Source organism: Ruditapes philippinarum, unplaced genomic scaffold (assembly GCF_026571515.1).
Source record: "Ruditapes philippinarum isolate M1 unplaced genomic scaffold, ASM2657151v2 ctg4837_1_1_1_1, whole genome shotgun sequence".
Lineage (NCBI taxonomy): Eukaryota > Metazoa > Mollusca > Bivalvia > Venerida > Veneridae > Ruditapes > Ruditapes philippinarum.
Window position 1 is genome coordinate 30,445 of NW_026860330.1, and position 21,815 is coordinate 52,259.

At 30.2% G+C, this 21,815-nt stretch overlaps 1 protein-coding gene across 2 annotated transcripts in view; it reads left to right on the forward strand.

The window, feature by feature from the left end:
• Positions 1-21,815, forward strand: part of LOC132759678 (sex peptide receptor-related protein 2-like) — a 56,674-nt gene that overhangs the window by 22,916 nt on the left and 11,943 nt on the right. Inside the window, exon 1 of one of the 2 annotated variants that reach the window (XM_060751490.1) lies at positions 21,677-21,793. The exons of the other annotated variant lie outside the window; for it this stretch is intronic. The gene's annotated coding sequence lies outside the window, so the exon portion shown is untranslated. Of the gene's footprint in view, positions 1-21,676; positions 21,794-21,815 lie in introns of those variants that run through there. 2 annotated transcript variants of the gene reach the window in all.

The window sequence follows — 21,815 nt, forward strand, 5'->3', positions numbered from 1 at the left end:
TTTATCGTTTCAAGCAATAATAACTTTAATAAAAATTCTGGCATACATTTCAATATATAAACTGGCTCATTGTTAGGTTAATACAAGGCAGAGTAGGACCGAAAGGAGATTATCAACCGACAGAATGAATAATGACATCGAGGACTTAAGCCCGAGGACATTATTCATTTCTGGACCGATTACCAAAATGGCTTAAATTCACTTTATAAATGTAAAAGTAGCAGTATTTTTATTACTTTGATATTTCTGGCACTGAAATTTCTGTCTTTGTATTGTACAGTAAACTCGTTTCAAAGACTTTATGACACACTTCGAAAATAACAAATATAATAGAAAATATAACAATCATAATAACGGCCGGAAATGCATAATAGGCATTATCTTTTTCATGTTTGTTATTTTTGGCTTGCAGCCACGACTGCAAGCCATTTCATCTGGAAAACTTGTTCCGGTTAGGTGGTTTCCTGCTTACATCTGTTGGTGCATGATTGAACGGGAAACCAGCTGCAATCTTGCCAATCGCAACTTTTCGGCCTTTTCCGTCAGTCTTCGGATTAATGATAATAGCCGATGTAGTTCCGATTGCAATCGTGACAATTCGGTCGATTCCGTCATACTGCGGAGTAAAATTACGGAAAATCTAAGCTATTTTAGTTACTTCGGTAATCCCAGTTTGTGTATATATAAATAGGATTTCTATTTTTACTTGATTTATCGGTTTAAACCGTAATAAATTATAAACGAAATTGTTTCGTTTCATTTGTTTTTCAAGACGCAAAAGTTAGTTTCTTTTATAATTGTTTTTTTTTTTTGTCTGTATTAGTTTTATACCATAGAGAACTGGTGACTGTAGTATTATTCCGTCTTCAAAGGGTGGGGTCCTTGCTTACCAAATCTCGCATGATCGAGTTATATTTAGAATCTACTGAACGCAATTCAACTTTCTTGGTGAGGTAATCTAAAAATAGCCAATGCATATCATTAACCTTGCCATTATCATAGTTGATACATGCTTATTTATTGGTACCACGCAACGAAGTATTTTAGTGCATTTACTTGTCTATAAAGCAAAGGAATGATTTCGCTGAGAAAAAGGGGAAATGAGATGTGCACACTTGTTTTCCTTCAGTATCACGTTAATATTTTTACGATTGATCATTTTCTTTATTAGTTTTATACAATAGAGAATAGATCTAAATCGTTTTGACAAAACAATATTCGGTTTTCCAAAAAAAAAAAACCAACTAAATAAACCCTTTATGATATACAAATACCTTAATTCAAAAAAAAAATGTGATAATAAATTGAAACCCCCCAAAAAGAGAACAATTTTAAAGGGTTGGGATGAAGGCACAACTGTGCAAGCCTTTCCTTTTAAAAGGAAACTTTATCTTCATTTTTGTAAGGCTGCTACGCTGCTAACTTTACAAATTTCGAAGCGTCCGAATGAAAACATTAAAGGTCAACATCTTATAAGATAAAGTTCATGATATTGAAAAAATCGTGGAACAATTTAAGGAAGTGCCTATAAAAATATAAACCATAAAGATCAGTGTCTTAAAAACAAAGTTCATGATATTGAAAAAAAGCGCGGAAAGATTTAAGAGAGCGCCTACAATGTATTTCCGACCGTTTTCATGTTTGTAATATTCTCCATTGTCTTTATGCTGTTAGGTTGCTAGGTTGCCAACTTCACTTTCTTTAGGCTGTTTGACAGCTAAGCTGCCAACTTCGCTAATTTTGAAGCGTCAGAAGGCAAATGTTAAAGTTCGGATAATTTCATTCATATTTTTATGACAATTTCTGTCAGTAAAGATGTGCAATTTATATAACGAAGGTGTTACAAACAATTGGTTTTAGCAGTCATTAATCTCACCTAAAGTCTATATCATGATTCTTCTTACACTTTCCACAACGTTGAAAACAGCAAATCTTTCGTCCCCAATAGAAATTCATACATACCTTGCATTTTCGTATTAAATTTCAATTAGTCAAATATAACGTTAGCCAAAAGAATATCGTACGTAAAACAAAATTATTCTGAAACATTTCCATGTTATCGCCAGCATTGGTGGTTATTTACCACCACCAACTGTAAAATCTATTAGATCATTAGTTAAATATTGCTTCTTATGGATCTCCCATCGAATATACCACCCTACAGGGAATTCCATTTGCCCATGGGAAATTACTGTAAAGACAAACTGTTAACTTTGATATGATGCAAACTGATGTACGTAAATCGAGATAAAGGTAAAACAGTCTAAATTAAAATCGTGCTTTCAAATTTAGATAAGATACGATAGTGTCTAGTCTGTAACATATTTTACTTAACATTTTTTGTTTGTTTACTTTGGACGATATCATTATGAAACTGTGAATGATATGACTGGTCTCGCATATAGTGCAGTATTTCTCGATTCCGGCGTTTCAGTTGCCATTCTTTAAAGAAACAACAACAAACAACAAATATTTATATATGTGACGCATTTATTAGATCTAACAATGATATAAAATTTAGTATTCCGTTGCATCTGATGTTTATCACATGTGTTGCAACAATTTAATTGTTTAAAACGCATATATTGTAGCTAACATTATCTCAAGATATTGTAACATGCCAGGTAGTGCATGACAAGATATGTATAAATAACGTTTCTTAAATAACGACACACAATCACAAAACGGAACTCATCTTCGATATCAGAAGGATTATATGTTTTACATTTTCAATTCTATTTTGTCCATTCATTTCTGTTTTTATGCGCAGCCTATGAGTCAACCTTCTGAATTTTTTATAAGACGGCTGAAAAATATCCAAATTTAATCGTTTACATGTAGCCCTCTTCACCTCTTATCTAATACCATGTTTATTATGTATGTGTTTATATACGGCTAAAACTTTCTTAAGGCTATCATTGCCTTCTCCTTTTCATTTTCGCAAACAACATTGAGGGATCCAAATATTTTTGGCAGTGAAAACTTTTCTTTAGAAAATGACGACTTTTGACTGGGGGGGGGGTTTACTTTGTGGGGTCACAATATTCTTCTGTTGGTCATTTTTCATCCCATGGATAGATTAATTTACTTTGACAATGATCATAATATTTTAGCTGAGGAATCAATATTTTGTGGGGACACAATTCTTTACGTAGGTCATTTTTCTTCGCACTTTACTTTGGCTATAGGCATAATATTTTGTCTGAGGAATCAATATTCTTTCAGAATGAATAACCATCTATTCTACTTCCATTGGGTCACTTAACTTCGTTATACCGATATTACTATATTTATCGAAGAACAAGAGACATGTATCATGATGCAATTTTATTGTTTATTTAATTGCTTCCGAGGGATCACCTTTGTCCAGATTTGTTATCGCAAGTCAGTTTGTAAAGTGTAAAACATGAAATAAATCGTTAGACCTTGATTTAAAATCTAACGAAAATAACATAATCTTTTTGGAATCGAACTTGCAGCCCTTTGATTTGTTGTCAGACAGGATAATTACTATGTCACGCGTTCGCTATGAAATCAAACGAAGTTTTATACAATCTTAGAGCAACTGTTATTAAAATAATCAACTGCTTGATTATCTTTTCTGAAGTGTTTTCACTCCACTGCATTTCATATCGTTCACTTCTGTCTTATTAAACAGTTACCTTACGCAATAAATGTTTATTTTAGGATCTGCATCACCGACACGCCTATATCAAATAAAGATATATTTTGATGATTGACCTTAATGGTGATTATTTCTAGATAAATTTAAAATTAACCTCTTACATAGATTTGAACAAATTAATATGTTCGAACAAAAAGCGCATTGTAATTATTAAATAACACCAATAACTTATAATAATCCTAATAAATAACAGAAGTATTTCACTGTTTAACCACTATTTTGGCTTTTGTATTATTTTAATAACAAATTTTTAAAATTGCAATTTCTTAGTCGATAAATAATTTTAATTTTAAAACATTATTCTTTTTGCTCATCTCCCTATGTCACACAATGCTGTATCTCTATATCTGAAGGACCACATTTGGAATAGAACAGTTAGGCTCAATCAAAACAAGCCCTCAGCATTTTCAATTTGGGCAATGTCGTTTTGGGCTTTCTTTAGGGATTTATTTTCTTTCTATTGTAAAAGAGTTACCTTGTTAACTTGTTATAGTGTGTTATACTTTAAATTTAATATTGAATGACGTGACTTTTTACACCTCTGTTTTGGGTGTGCGTTTCAATGTTTTGTCGTGTAAATGTACATTTATTTGTTGAAATGACTTTATCTATCAACCAATTTAAGCGTTGTGAAGATATATACATGTATCATGTAATTTGGAAAAGATAGCAATCAATTTTTATACGATAGTTTAATTAACTAATTATTCACTTTTGCTGACGTTGCACACACACATACACCCACGCGCACACGCTTGCACGCACGAAAAACGTCATGGTGATACTGTACACAACCAACCTATCTAAAAAATATCAATAATTGATTGAAAGTTACACCTTGCATCATAAATGAATGAACTGTGTAAATGTAAGGAAAAATATATATAATTCCATTATTTTTGCAATAAACAGTTTATTGTAAAATGTGTTTAAAATGTATTTGATACAAACGAAAACACAAACAGGTAAGAGCACACGTTTTGGCAATTATATGTTTTACTTTAACTTCCCTGCTACTTTCAATAAGTAATTATGAGTTTATCTGTTTATTAGTAGAGCAAATGATGTTGAGGAGTTTAAGTATAAAAACGCACGACACATTTCCCTTTAAAACAAGCATAAAATAAAAGAGCATTTTCTGTTTAAGTGTTTACGATGTTTAATGACTTTATTATTATATACGTATTTGCCAACGAAGCCGAAAAATGAATCTGTTATATTTTTTTAAAACACTTCAATTCATTATTGAGATGTACGCTTTTTAGCAACCTTGCTTGTTCTTTTATAGACATACATTTTAACGCCAGTATACTTTTGCTTTCAATGAAATAACAATGCATAATATTACGAGCATAACTGATTTCATAAGATTGACATCTTTATTTTGAATCTGTTGTATGCATTATAATGCTATTAGCCACGTGTTTATCTAACTCAGCTAAAAGCATTACATAATTTTGTTTTTCGATGCTTTGAACCTGCAGGACTCTTGTGTGAAAAAAGAAGACATATACTTTTAATTTTTAGACATAAAATGTACAAGGTTGGGGATCTGAAAGAATACGCTCAAACAAATAAAGTGATAAACTAATTATGATTAAATTCTGTAAATTTTATTCATAAATAATTCAAGAATATATAAACAGAACCCTTCATATATTTACCGATAAGGGGTAATGTTTTTTTTTTTTTTTTGTTTTTTTTGTTTTTGTTTTTTTTTGTTTGTTTTTTTTTCTTATGAAAACTAATAGACAAATAAATACTGATATAGAAAGCAAGCCTTATCTCCTCCTGATAAAGAACAGTGTTGCTTTTATGATTAGCAAAAACCTTAAACAAGACACAAGTACAGAAAAATGCACAGACATGTTACGACGATAAGAGATTAAAGATGAACTCTGTTCAGACCAAAACTGATATACAAACCATGAACATATATAAATGTTAAATTCTCGGCGGGTAGAACTGATTTAAAACCAAAAGACTGAAGAAATGTGTGGAATTTTTTTAGAAATATATAATATTTGTGTATATAAAATGACAATAAACTTGCAGATGTTTAAATACATTTGAGTTTTATCGAGTCCCAGTTACAATAAGAAAACAACAAAATTTTATTTTCGATTAAAATGAAGTAAAAAAAGAATTTTTTAATGAACTTACCGTTTAATACATTTGCTTTGATCATTCATCGTAAATTATTGATTTGTCATTCGTTATGGCGTTCATTTATATTTATTATTTGTAATTAAATTAGGTAAACTGTAGCCAAAACTCATATGACACTGTTTTGAGATAAAGCGCCTTGACTTAGTCAATTAAAGCAGTTTGCTTATATATCATACATAATATAGATTGTTGAAACATACCGTGAGATATCAATATGTAAAGTTTGAATACTTAAACGAAATATCTGGCCCTGCTTTCGTGGCTGAATGGTTAAGGTCTCGACAGTTACCCACTGATGTTGGCTCGAATCCCCATAACACTTCACATTTTTGTGTGTGAGAGAAAGCTGTCCTTGTAGCTTACAGAAGATCAGTGATTCTTCTTACTTGCCGTGTCATGCCTGAAATAAAGTCCAAACATGTACATGACATCTACCTCTACAAGTAAATCTGAAAGGCCGATATGATACCGTTACAATAACGAAAACCCGTAAAAACTCATTTAAAAATGCAAAATAATTACCTCTCCGTCAAATACCATCTGTTAAACTCTGATAATTAGAAAAAGAAAAGTACCATTTCGATATATACAAGGCACAATAAACATAAGCATTTAAGGGGACATGACTATAGCATCCAAATCGTCATCTTAGTGCAGAAACGGAATAAGTCCTTCTACATTTAATAGAAGTGAACCAGTTATTGCACCAAGGTGACGATATTGCTGTAGGTATTTACTTTCTTTTTTTCTTTACCAAATAGACCATTCACAGTATACTTTATTTTTAAAAATAAAAATGAGCCACGTCACGCCAAAACCAACGTAATGCGTTTGCGACCAGCATGGATCCAGACCAGCCTGCGCATCCGCGCAGTCTGATCAGGATCCATGCTGTTCGCTATCAGTTTCTCTACTTGTCGGTAAGCGAACAGCATGGATCCTGATCAGATTGCGCGGATGCGCAGGCTGGTCTTAACCCATGCTGGTCGCAAACCCATTATGTTTGTTTTATCAATACCATTGATAGGAAACATAATATTGAAACTCGCTTTATCATGTATTATAAGATTGACTGGTCCTGGTCATGTATGTCAATATGGTACTGATAATATGATAAATTATATGTGTCATCCAACCCACATAAAATAAATTAAATATGAAAAAAATCATTGTGTTTAAACTCAAACGTAGAAAAGGCTTTAAATTGAATTGTTTTGTATTTGAAGGTCTGTAATACAATTAAAAGTATTGAAAAGTATTTACATTGAAAGTATTTAGTATTAGACATCATCAGAAACCACGAATGAATTATATATGTATGTTGTTGGCAAGTATGAGATACATGATCTGATATTACATATATTTATATAGCAGATAATAATATGTTCTAGAACGAAGTATAATTATTCTCACATTAATTTTCATAGTAAATCACTCAGAACTTTATAAACATTTTTCTCTCAAGTTATATTTCACAACAAGACTAGCCAAATGATACATTTCTATTGTTTTATATTGCAATGGAAAACATATGCCCATTGGAGACCAATCCACTTTAAATGTTTAAAAAAGCTCGCTGTAAATGATTCAATGACTGACTATTTGCCATGAATGTAATTTAAAGGGAAGTTTGTTATTATCACTTTGCCAAAACTTCTTTGGATGTTAAACAGTGTTGTTGCCCGAAAGCGCCGTTTTGAATCAAAGGTATGTTATCTTATAAAAGAATTAAAACAAAAAGTTTAGTTAAATAGTTATTTCTAGTAGATGTTGGGGTATCTGATGATGATGTAAATGAAAAATATTGACTGATCCTGTATGTTTTGTGATGGATATTATTACTGTATGTGTACCACACTTACAAGAAATTATATATGTATATAATTATGCAAATAAAACAATTTTCAAACATCAAAGAATATGTAAAATATGTACTGCAAATATTTGTGCACATTTTATGTTATCAATAAATTATATGCATTCACTTCGTATTGGACTTAGAATTTATAGAAAATATATTTCTTATTACCCCCCTTTATTTACATGAAATGTTAAATTCGATAATATCTTTACTGTGTCGCTATGATAATGTGAGAGTGACGTTGCATTTTTGTGTACACAAAAGTTTACACCCTTTGTCTGAATAGGTAAAACAGGGTATTTAGAAGTGAATATGATTCAAGATAAGGAATAGAATTTGAAATGTCTCGATGGCAAAGTTGGTTAAGTTCATAGGATGCAATAAAAAATAAGTTTTATCATGAGTTCGAGCCTCACAAGTTTTCTAATCTTTTTTTATTTTCTCTTTCTCTATTTTTTTCTTTTTACATTAGATTCCAAAGAAACGGAACATAAAGGAATTTTTGTTATTATATCGAATAATTTAGATATATCGGATCCTCTGTAGTGTGTAATATATAGTAGTCGTAGACTTTTGCAGTGCACAAGTTTTTCATGCTAACTTAACTATAGTTGAAAAAATTTATGTACATGTATACATTCCGTATCAGGTTGCACCAACTTGCTAAATATAGCAACATTTAAAAACAAAAGTGAAATGAGAAGTTAACAGAAAATAACACAGCACTAATAATCTTTACAAGAAAAAAAAGAAGATATTCTTACTCGATTGATAAGTGGGATCGAACCCGGCTGTCTTGCATTGATATGTAACTAAAATTCACCAGACAACTTTACCTACTGCGTTACACCGACAATTGGTAAATTTGTCGATATTTTAACTTATATGGAAAGCCTGATTAAACACAATATAATAACTGTTTTACACCGTTATAGTGGACTTGACCACCGCGTCACTATAAAATTATCCTATATGCACGGTATATATAATGCTTATTGAAACTTACAATATTGACAAATCTTAATTTGAGCATCATGTTTATAAAATAATACCATAAAAATTTGTGTTACATGATCTTTAACGTCATTCAATCTATTTGTTATTTGTCAAATGTATGTTAAAATGTATTGATTGTTAGAAACTGTAATCTTCTAAGCAGAATAATAAATTTATTCATGCTGACTACAGAGAGCGGCATCTTCTATGTTGTTTAAACTCTTTTGATACCATCGTTCTGTGAGTCATTTTCTATTTGCGTTTAATAAAGGAGAACAAATGAGATTCAATTTCTAAATTGAAATACGACATATACATTTTAATGTATCATTCAAGCTAACTATTTATTGTCGTATCGTCCATACAATAAATAGGAAGCAAATGTACAATTAAAGATAACTTGTACCAAAAACAAAGCAATTACAAGAAACAACAACAACAAAAATCAAATAAAAAACAAAGTCTTAACAAATAAGGCACGTTTGATATGGATGCTGTCGGTAAGGACATTTAAAATGTGTCTTAATTGACGCATGGTTTACTAAATACGGCATGTTTTTCATTAACCCGTGGTATAAACTCAGCGATCACGTGGTCTAGAATTAACATAAAATTCTACATTTGTGTTCATGACATTTTTAGTTTTGACAACTTATCAAATCCCTGCATTATTAAATAAAATCATACATCATTTATTCTTATATCACAAAACAACATTGATTTCATTCGTGAAAAAATGAAGCCAGGAAATTATTTCAAATTTTGTATACAAAGAGATAAAAAGATATCAAATGATATGAAAACCTCGAAAAAATATATTTCAATAAAATCTACATCAAATGATATAAAAATCTCGAAAAAAATATTTCCAGCCCAGCCATGCAAACACACCTCACTGGAATCCCTTTTATGATATTCTTTTAACTTCAGAATAGGGAAATAGAAATAAAAGAATGACTATCTTGAAATTAACATTATTTGTCAACGTTTTCCAAAATGGATGCATTAATATAACTGATTCGAGTGCAAGTGGAAAAGTCTTGCACAACATTTCAAAGCAGATGTATGACTGTAAGGAATACATTAAAAAACCTCAACACTGTAAACATTGTTACTTATATTGAAACTATCTCCTCAAAAACTGTTTTATTTAACCATTCGAAAGCATTGACTCGCAATTCGACAAAAGAATATTGACAGACAACCAATGACGTACTTTGTATTCTCCCAGACTTCATCTTGCATTCATTACGTATCGCTTGATTAGATATATTTGCATCTCTGGGATTTTGCCAGTTCACTTACCAGTAACAAGCTTTGATATAGTATGGGAAATGTTATTGCCATTGAAACGCGCAAAATAATTAAACAATCTTGAAGCTGAATTATCTATTTCAGAGGAGGATTTATTATGTAGTGTTCTTCAATAACAAGATAATAAGATGCTTCCCCCAAAATTGCGATGTTTTTTTTATTTGTTCTAGTCTATAATAGGTAATTACCCGGCATTTCTGATGATTTATTGTCATAAGATTCCGCTTAAATAATAAAAAATTTACAATTCGGCGCACAAGCTTTGCAAGCATAATCTTTTTTCCCTATCTGTCAACAAATTACTTCTAAATATTTTAATGCAACAAATGTATTTCGACCGCTTAAGAGATAGTCAACGGAAAATGTGATAGTTTTGTCCATCTAATCCCGAAACAAAACAATTTTGTACAAATATAACTTGGTATAAGCCAAACACGATGACGTTTACATTAATTGGTCGTACCATTTTTGATATAATAGGTTGTCCAAGTTCTACAATTATTACATTTTGCATTTTTATTGCAATATAGAAAAATAAAGTGGAAATATAAACGTAAATCTGAGTAGTATAGTTGTTAGAGAGTTAACATTCTGAAGATATCTCTGGTTATGAACATGGTTTTTCGAGTTTAAATGTGCAACTGTGCACATTTCTAGAGTATGGTTTTTACTTTCAGAATATATATGTTATAGTGTGTCACGTTACCTTTCATTTTCTCTTTTATAATGTTTTACACAATTTTAAATGAAACTTATAACGGTTAAGCAAAATTAAATGTATTTGATATTTAACTGTCATTGAACAGATTGTAAAGTATTATCAATCTTATTCTGTTTGAAACGCCGAATTCTGCACGCCACAATTTTAACAATTTTTGCACATTGTTATAGACTATATATATTTGTTCTTCCATTGCTCATCACGACTGTGCATGTTGTCTTATGCTTAACCTGTAGAATGCGAATGTGTATATAACTAAATGTTCTCAAATAGCATGTGTGAATGAAATATACATGAAACTAAAATCCAGTTCTTTGTAAAAAAATACATCCTAAAGACAAAAACAAAAAAAAGAAAAGAAAAAATGCGTTTTTCCAGGATTCGAACCAGGGTCTTTCACACATACAGAGCGAGCACTCTACCACTACACTATTATGCTAAACGCTTTAAAAATGAGTGAAAAAGATTTAGGCGATACATAGTATGCTTAATATATATTATAAAAAAAATATAATACTTTGTGACAAAAAATGCCCCCAGGATAATATTTGCAAACAAAGGGGTGAGAAAGTTATCTCCCATTTTTAATTTTGAAACGTTTCATGTTCTCGCAAAAGTTAAAATTCTATCATATACAATGGAGTGAAGAGTAGTAAAAACTGAATACTCAAAAATTTTCCAATAAATTAAAGATTGATCGTTTTAAAATTTCAAAGCGAACTTAAAAAGACGTAATAACTGTTAACCGCGCTTGGTTTTCGTTACTATTGATGTATATAAACCAATTTAAGACATATCATTGTAAATAAGCCACCTTATCAATAGCAATAAGAAATAGCATATTGTTTGAGTCTGCCCTTCAATAAAGGGCGGACGACATGAGTCTGCCCTGTAATAAAAGGGCGGACGACTCTTTGTCCCTTTCTTGTAAGAGAAGGGGAATCCTGTGATGCGTGTATGTGGTCGCACGGTCAAGTTCCTTCCAACATCTCCTCGATGCGTGTATGTGGTCGCACGGTCGAAAATTTTTGATATTAGGCAATGTCTTAAAAAGTCTTTTGATACGAAACTTTATGGTGATATATTTTAATGTTTTTTAAAAACTTGATTTGGAACATAATAAAGAATTTGATTAGGACTTGGTTGTTACTGTTTAGGAGTTTTAAAAGCCTAATAAGGACCTTTTAATTACGAGTGATATAAATCTTTTTTAGGTGAGATAAAAAATATTACAGCATTGTTACTCCCAGTAAAAACTTATTAGTAATCTTTACTCATAATTAGGAGAAATAAACCTAATTATTATATACTTATAAATGAAATATTGATGAAATAAAATGCGTATTTTCAATTTCCGTATTTTCACTGTTAAAATTTATTTTTCACTGCAGTGAAACATATTTTCCGTATTTACACTGGTGTCTTGCCGGACTTCTTTCTTTTAAATTCTGCCAGTGCACAAAATTTAAGGGAAAGTCTTTCAAATATTATCGCAAAAAACAGAAAAATGTATATAATTAACAGAAAATTCAAGTTTTTTCTATAAATAAATGATTAATTTTCATCTTGTGGCATGAAAATTACTATATTTCACTCGTGGCTACCGCCACTCATGAAATATTTATTTTCATACCACTCGATGAAAGTAAATCATGTTTTTATAGAAAAAACTTGAATATCCTCTATTTATTATTTTGTAACTCTTAATAAGTGCATTAAAAAGCCTAATTAGGAGACGTAGGGATATCATTTATTGCCAAGGGATCTCTACCATGTTTTGGAAAATTAATATAACATAACATATATGTATAACATATATTTTGTTCAACATAAAATTTCATACATATAATCTATAGTCATATGTAACTTTTTTAAAAACAAAATAGAGGAAAGAGGCTAAAACGTTAAAATATAAGGCCTTTCATGAAACATGAAAACAAATAAAGATAAATTGTAATTTAAAAGACCGGTCGGATACTAAATTCAAAATAACAATAACATAACAGTCATCTTGACTTGTGAACTTAGCATGATTAAAAAGCTAAACGTCTCCATGTATCAATTATACGTGCTTTTCTATGCAATGCGTCTTTGATTTCACCTATGCTTGAAATAATAACAGTTTTTTTGTTGTCTGACAACATGTCATATACTATTGCACCAGACATTTTAATTATATTTTCTGCCATCATGCTAATATGTAAATGTTATTTATTTACAGTGCATACATGTAAAGCTAATTATAACATACGTGGTGCAAATATGAAACATCACGTATTGGAAAGAATGATATATTTGAAAATTCACTTGCCTATTTCGACAATTTTGTCAAACATGGATTTTACCACCTGGCTGAATACTAGAATTATAGTGCCTTTGTACCTTTACCAATTTTTTAATAAATTATAATGCAATTTTAAATATTGTTTTTATAAGGGACTTTTAAGTAACTGAAATTAATAAGATAAAAATCAGGGAGCCTGTTATTCAAAGATAAAATCAACAAGAAATAGAATATCAGAGCATGTAGATGTCTTAACTTTTCAATACTCGTTATCCGAGCATCTCCATATATGTTGTCAGATATTTGTCCTGTAACCCTTTTGCATACTGTATAGATCTTTATGTTTAGTTGATGCATTTTTATATATGCAATAGCATATAATAATTAAATTAAAAAATGTTAACAGACGCAGGCATATTCTAGAGTATCTTACATTGCTAGTTTTATACAACTAAAAGCAATAAACTTTTTATTACACGCATATTCCGTTTTAATAATAGGTCCAGTTTAAATGAGAACCGTTCTATGATAAATTTGACATATACACATGTATGAAAAATGATACTTGCCCGCCACATTATGTCATGAGTTTTAATTAATATCTACAAATATATTTATGACCAACTATTCCCTATACCGGTATGTGGCAAATTTGACTGATATAACTCTAAACTCCCTTGAGGTATTTCTAAGTGTAATTTAAAAGACAAATTAAAAATTCGGTTAACTACTTAAAACATCATTCATTGTAGGTGGTTTAAAAAAAGCTGGCATTAAGGTAAATTTATGACATACTTATACTTATGTAGATTGATTATTGATAGACATGGCATTGTATTTTATTTTCTAACCACTTTATAATCATTTCTCATAAATACCCAGGTGATATCAAACTGAATTCATATTAAACAGGTTTATTGACCAATAAATATGGCTGAACGATTTCTAGAATTACGAGTAAATAAAGCAATTCTTAGAGAATGTTTAGGAAATCCCTCTGTTATTATTATTAAAAGCTTTTTTAATTATGTAACCATGCTCTTCAATTTTGGTACCAAAGTATTTCTGAACCAAAGATTGCAATAACAGCTAACTTACTTTAGTTTTGAAGTATTATTTTCCTGTTTAAGATTTATTATTTTTCATTTCCAGACAGAACAGAACAGAACATTTCTTTATTTCATAGACACAAATTACAAAACATACATTTTGTTATAACATGTGAACAAATTAACAATTTGTTTACAACATAATATATATATATATATATGTAACAGCATTTATAACTATAACTACAAAGGATGGTGGGATATGGGGAAGGTGGTAATATCTTTATACTCTGATTATTAAAGAAATTTCAGAGCATAGGTATAAACGTCAAATATCATTCAGTGTGTACAAATGATTATGGTACGTTTTGAAAAAGTTTATTTCCCTTTCTTGTTGAAAAGCTTACTATCCACAAAGGCCCATGTTGCCTCAAAAATGCTATCATTTTTTATTTCGCAAAGAAGTATTTAATTTAAGGGAATACGTTTTAAACAATTTTCTTTTTGCCATATGAAAAAACTACCCGTTATTTTCCCTTTGGGAAAATAATTATAGTGAAAAAGTTTTTGTATGGAAGCAAAATTTTAAATTTTTTTAAAACTTTTTGGGCAAATTTTTAATAAAGTTTTTCCGTACGCCCAGTATTACTTCTTTCATTTGTAAAACATCCTAAATGCTCTTAACCCATTATCAAAATATTATTAAACACATGCATGCCATTTCTAAAGAATAAAAAAGTATGGATTTCTTAGACAAAAATGTACCTTTAACGCAACGTGATTATGTGATTACAAATAATTGTCATAGTTTCACAAAAACTGCTGGTTGTGAATTATTTTTTAATTATTCAGCTTAACAAATGTGACATTATGTTTTATGTATTATGATATATGACTTTTATGTCATTTATATGAATGAACTAAAACATATGCTTGATTACTTTGTTTGGGTTAAAAAAAGCCTGAAATACACATGTGAATTTATAACATTACATACGCATATATACGGCGCGCAAACATGCACACATGCACAAAAAAACAAGCATATTGTATTGTTACAGACTAATAGTATGTTAATGTCTGGCCGTGTCTTGTTTAAAAAAAGACCTTGTAATTTGAACACCAGTCACAAGATAAAAAGGACATTTAGTCTAATTACTTGCTGTTGTTTTGTCTAAACATTATTTAACTTAGCAATGCAAGTTATCAATCATTTTGTAAAATCAGATCATATAAACAAATTAATAACGCTTATTCACCTACTATTACGAGAGTCGGTAAATTTTCTTTATTTAATGAAAATAAGGTAAACAAGTATGCAGTTACTTTCAAGCAATTTTGCTTGGAATAAATTATTTTGTCTCAACAGATACATATCTATCGCTGTCTTGAGAGAGAAATTGCAAAGAATTGCACGAGCGTACGCGTCTATTCATAACAGGAACAAAAATTACACCAGTTGCAATTAATTTATCTCCCGTTGGAGAACAAGTAACCATTGATTAATATATTTCTACATTGTATACAATACGGCATATTCTTTAGTTTAATTAAGAAAACATCAGTGCAACACATTAAAGCGGTTAGACTATTCATTTGAAACACGAGCCTACAAATGTGCAAAAAAGGATCAATGCTACTTAATTTCAAACCCTTATGAATTTAAACAGTTCATATTCAATCTTGGATATTTCATAACAGTCATATTTCAACAAATGAAATTATTGGAATTTTGATATCCGATTCAATGACTTTACTAAGTGATGACGTAAGTAAAGACTTTCTTATCTCTTTTAATACTATTATCTATGTCTCATCTAATTCAGTTATTTGAATTGTGGCTATTTAATGGCCAGGAAGACTAAAGTTTTAATTTAACAAAACACAAAAGGCAAACTAAACATCTTTGAACAGATTCTGTTTTCATAAAAAGTATTTTTTCATTCGTAACTCTCATTATTGTATACCATAACTAGTATTATTTACAATGTTTATGACACATACAAAATAATATATTAGGTAAACCTCTAGAATCCGAAAATGTGATATACTTCGGAAGTAAAGAAAACAACCAAATGCATGAAAATTGAAAGTGTGATTTCCCACTGCATCCTCTTCTAGTCGACCCCCCTCCCATAGCATCGTTTTAGGCAGTATTTAATCTCTTTCACTAAGGATCAGGAAATAAAACAACCCTAATATAAAGATGGAGATAACATTTTATAGCCGTCACAAAGGCGTTTGGTTTTGATATAAAAGAAATCTGTTAACAAATATTTGAATGCATGTACTTTATCTCGAATTAGACAGTAGATATGAAACAATATATATTGTAAACAAGTTAGAGTTCAAATTAGGAAAGTTCCTGTATATTGTTCTTCAAAACGAGATTCACATGGTTGAATTGATATCCTCCCATGGAAAAGAAAATAATGAAGTGAAGCTTTAAATTAACAAACAATCGAAGGACTTGATTTGTATATGAATATGACAATAATTTGCAGGAACATGATAGTACCAGTGTGCATTTGATTGTACCTTATCATAAAAGCTTTTATTTGGTATGTATGACAGCTAACTAGATTAAATTATACCAGACGTTTCAATCATAGTTTTCGACACCATGATAATTGGGAAACGCAATTTACAGGCCGAATGTAAAGCTAATTACAACATACGGGAAATCAATGAAACCTCTATGATATGGAGAAATAATAACTTTCTGTGGGATAAAAATTAATTCATTACAAGGATATTAATGTTATATAGATGATTAGAAAAATGCATATTCTGACGAATTAATACTAGAACACTGTGATACAATTTTTCCCTATGCAATATACAGTGCTCTGTATAACTTTTATGTACAATAAATTTGAATTCATGTCAGAGAGAAAAAATAATCTAAATGAGTTAATGATAAAAGAAAATTGAAACATTTAAAGGCATATTTCTGCAGTTGGCATTATTTTTGTATTGTTGGCATTTGTATTCATAACGCATGTATTAGTTTATTTCTTTTGTAAAAAAAACCGTGTAACCTACCAGCACTGTGAGTTTTATTCTACTTGTGAACAGAATGAGCTGCAATGAGATTCTGCACATATAAGAGAAGCATTTTAAATGATTTATGGAGAGTAGTTTATTTTCGACATTTATTATACAGTTCACTTTGAGAAGCAATAAAAGTTTTCTGTGAATGCACTTTGAATCTGTAATTGTTTCTCTCTTTTTAACAGCCAAATGTTTCATGATTACAAAATTGCTATCAGAGCTGTAAACTTGCAAAGAATATACATGTAACCCTGCGCATTCAGATGATAAGTGTTAGAATACAAAGCTAAAAAAAATGGAGTTTAGAAATGCAGAAATATTCACAGACACTGAATTTAACACAAATGTGACATAGAAGAATGGTTTATTTGCAAGTTATTTATATAATATTGTTTCATTATGGTACCGGTATTAAACAGTAGCATTGCCAGTTTCTTTGTAATAATACCAACTCTGTATTTAGGAAAAAATAAACCAAAACGTTTTTGACATATAAAATAAGAAACAACCATGAACATCAATAAAGTATCTCAACAAAATTGACACGACTGTTGGATGCATTTATCAATTTTATATGTATTTTCTAGCACAAATGATAATCATACTTCAGGCAGACTGTAAAATGTCAAAATGTAAACTTGTTCATTAAGTTTTGTTACAGAGAACTTGCCAGAAAATAATGTGATTTACCTGCTTATTCCACATTTTATTAAATAAAATGTCCTGTTTTCAAATCTTAATTTGAGTTATAATTGATTAATATAATTATAATCATTACAACTTTATTGCACTGACGTTACTTTCCCATCATAATTTTTAAGGTTAATAAAAATAATATATATTTTATATATCTAATGTTTTGTACTAATTATCTATTCATTTTTATTAAAAATGTACCTATTTATTTAAATTTATATAATATCCATGTATATAAAACTATATACAATAATAACACAAATCAAATGATATACATGTATATTTAAAGTTAAGAAAGGATTACAAGGGAAGATATCAGATAATTTGTAACATGTGTCGATTTGTTTACCAATTTGAACTATTTTGAGATGAATTTTAGCGGTTACTTTGCTCCGGATTTATGTTGAAGTCTATATCAACGTGATTCAGTGAATGCGAATTCAAAACAAAAAATATAATAACAAAATAAAATATCAAAATAATCTCTTTGATAAAACACAATGTACAGCAAAATTGTGTTTGATAAATTTCATTTTATCAGACTAGCATAAATAATTGTGCCATTATGTATTATGATGTATAAAGACATTAAATTAAATGGTCTGTGACCTATTTTAAGGACATTTACAATATGGTACAATGGTTTAAGATGGTGACACATTGACCTGTGAAGTTATCACAATGTGTTTTATTAATGTTACAAAAATGTTAACTGTTAACTTTGTAGTAAAAATGGTCGGATAATAACATTTACAGCTTTAACTTTATTCATGCTTAACATCACACAACTCATTATTAGCGATAAATGTTACATTTTTGTCACTTTTTAATCTACAAATACGAGAAGAGGTTGTTAATTTAGCTTATTAACCAATATATGTAATATATCCAATAAACAAGAAAGGGCGACATTCTATTAAGGTATCCACCAACAAAACGCAGGACCACCGGCCAGGAGCCCAGCAGGACGCCAAATTCTATTTTTCACGCCTATTTCCCTGCTCATTATGCGTTTTGACAGTCCTAGCGGGAACGGCGGCCCATAATTTTCACAGCAACATTGCCACAAGTTCCTGGATCGGTCATGGCGCTCAATTCCATTCAAAGTCAGATATTCCTTGACCTACCGAGCTATGTAGGGACGCGAAATTTCATCTATTCGCTCTGAGTACAAACAATGACCTCAAAAGGGTTAAGAAGATCATTAAGCGTGTTGTTGCAAACAGTCGTCAACGGGCCTGGGTAATGAACAATCGGTATTAAGCTGCTTTCGTCATCCTTTGCGCAACCAGCCCTCCACATCTCTGCTTCACGCAATATATGTCGTATTATGGCGTTTGCTATGTTAAATTGGCAATTGTAAAGAAACGTTTGACCCCTCACTTAAAAGCTTTCCGAAACCAGGTGGAGAGACCTTTACGATAAAACATCTTGCATTTAGATTGGGGGCATCTCAAAACATTGCTGAATCAAACTTTGCAACATAAATAATTGAACCTTTATTACGCTTTTCATAATTAAGTGCAAAGTATTTGGTGCTTAGCAAAACTAAAGTAGTATATTTTCAAATTTCAATCTTCCGGCTACTTATCGATTGACTTTGTGTTGGTGGTAAATTGGACCACTTTAGCCTCCGACCTTTTAAGGCAATGCCAAGTGTCCGCACTCATTATGTACGAATTGGTGGAGGATCCATTTTAAACAAAAACTAACTATCGATATATAAGCATCTTATGATACTTTATCGCTATTGAATGTGTCATGCATTCATGCACATCAATAGTAATTATTTATGAAAGTGGATATTAAGATTAAACACATTCATGCACGTACAAGCTTACATTTTGTCTATTACATGACAGTAAAATCGTAAACGTATACATGTCTATATAACTTTGTGGTTCTTTTAATGAACAAACTAATTACAGTGACACAGTTTTCAACTTTTTTGTCACCAAAAATGTATTATATATTTTACATTTTAAATTCTTCTTGAATGTGTAATGTTTTCCCTGTTTGATGTTTGATAATTGGCAACGGTAAGATTTATTATTGCCATAGGCACACACAAAATGTACAGCAATTATTTATTACAAAATACTGTCTCTTTGATGTAAAAATAATAAAAATTTATTTGGTTAATTAGTGACATTGAAGATACAGGGTTTTTTAAAAATAAAATTTTTTGTTAAGTCACATTATATGAAATTGAAAGTCAAAAAGGAAAGGGGAAAAATGAAAAAAGAAAAAAAAAAGGGGGAACAGAAAAACCTAAAACAAACAAAACTAAAAAGTATGCGGGCCCTATGTTGATTGGGGCCTTTTTAAATTTCTGTTTTATGGATGGTAGTGGTAACTGAAGCCCCCCCTTCTTAGGGTTCCTAGCACCGGAAGAAAAATTTAACTAAAAAATTGGGAGACTTGGGAAAAAAATTTTCAAAAAATAAAAAGAAAAGTTAGTGTTAAAGTAATTTTGTAACGTATGTTGGTGCTGGAAATATGTAAGCAGAAAAAGAATCTTGTTCTAATACACGCAATAAGATGACTGACAGTAATGTTCGTTGTTTGTGTCTGTGGAAAAAAGTTGTGAAGTTTAAAGAAATTAAATGCTAGGCATGTTCCCTGCCTGTGAGGCAAGTTAAATTTGTGTTGTTATTTTAGTCTGTCAACCTCAGGAATATCTGCAGATATGAAAATCATGATCTGATACAAAACACTGAATTGATTGATGGATGATCAGTAATTAGATTAAAGTTATTTGTTAAAAGCTCTCAAATTTAATGGCAGTTCACTTATACTTGTACAAGACATAAACGGAAAGCATTTTCGCATTGCATCTTAAATCACACAGATGATTTAATCTTTGTAGATGCAATAAATTTGATAAGTTATTATGGCCCAATAGAAAATTGATAAAGCAATATCATATTCAAATGTATGTGAATATGTGAGTCGGGCAATAAATCACCTGCAGTGTTTTTAAGATTATGAATATGATGTATTCAATAGTTTTTATATTTTGTTTTGTATTTAAATGGGGTAATATATTAAAGGTAAGTCAGTTTACCCCTTTTTATAAAGGGCGTGAAGTTTTTGGGTATATATAATATAAAGAGTAAATTACCTATCACATAATATCAGCTTCATTTTGACCAAGATTATAAAACTAAATTTAAAATGTTAATGTATTTAAGATAAATTTAATGGCACAGGTTATTTCCCTTCTCTGAAAGGTATGAAAAATAATTGAACGAAACAATAGATTTTATTAGCGTGAGCTAATAAACTTAAAGATTCTGATCATTTTACATTACAAGTTTGTGTTGTGATACGGAAAAAATATTAATGCAATTTGCAAAGAAAATGCTGTAAATAAACATCAAAAGTTTGATTTAAAGAAGATTGTTGTTTGGAAGAATTAGTATTCCATGGCTATAAAATGATTTGGATAGTGACTTTCCGAAAAGTATGATAAATTTAGGGCTTCTATTTTGTACAAATTAAATAATAATTAGACAAAATGATAACATTGTAATGAGAAAAAGAACGGAAATCTTCCTTGGAAGATTAAGAATTGGCTTATTTATGCAAATATATTTGTATTGATTTAATGACTGATGCAACGTCTAATATCCTTATTCTTATAATAATGATATCACAGGAAACGTCTCCTTATTTAGCAGCTCTAGGCCTTAAAATGACGACTTTATAAATGGTTTAAAGTTAAACTTCATTACTTTAATTGTATGTACACTGGGGATTGATATGTATAAAATTTTACGGCGTGATGATAAAGAAAATGCGTGGGCGAAATCAGATGGAAAATTTGAATCAAATTAGATACGTAAAACAAGTAATTAGCATTTAAACTTGCAATTTACCTCAGTAAAATCGTTGATGTCAGAATTCACGTGTACATAGTTTATAAATATTCAGTGGATACGGGATTTACGTAGAATATCAGGTATATCACGAATTTTATTTTT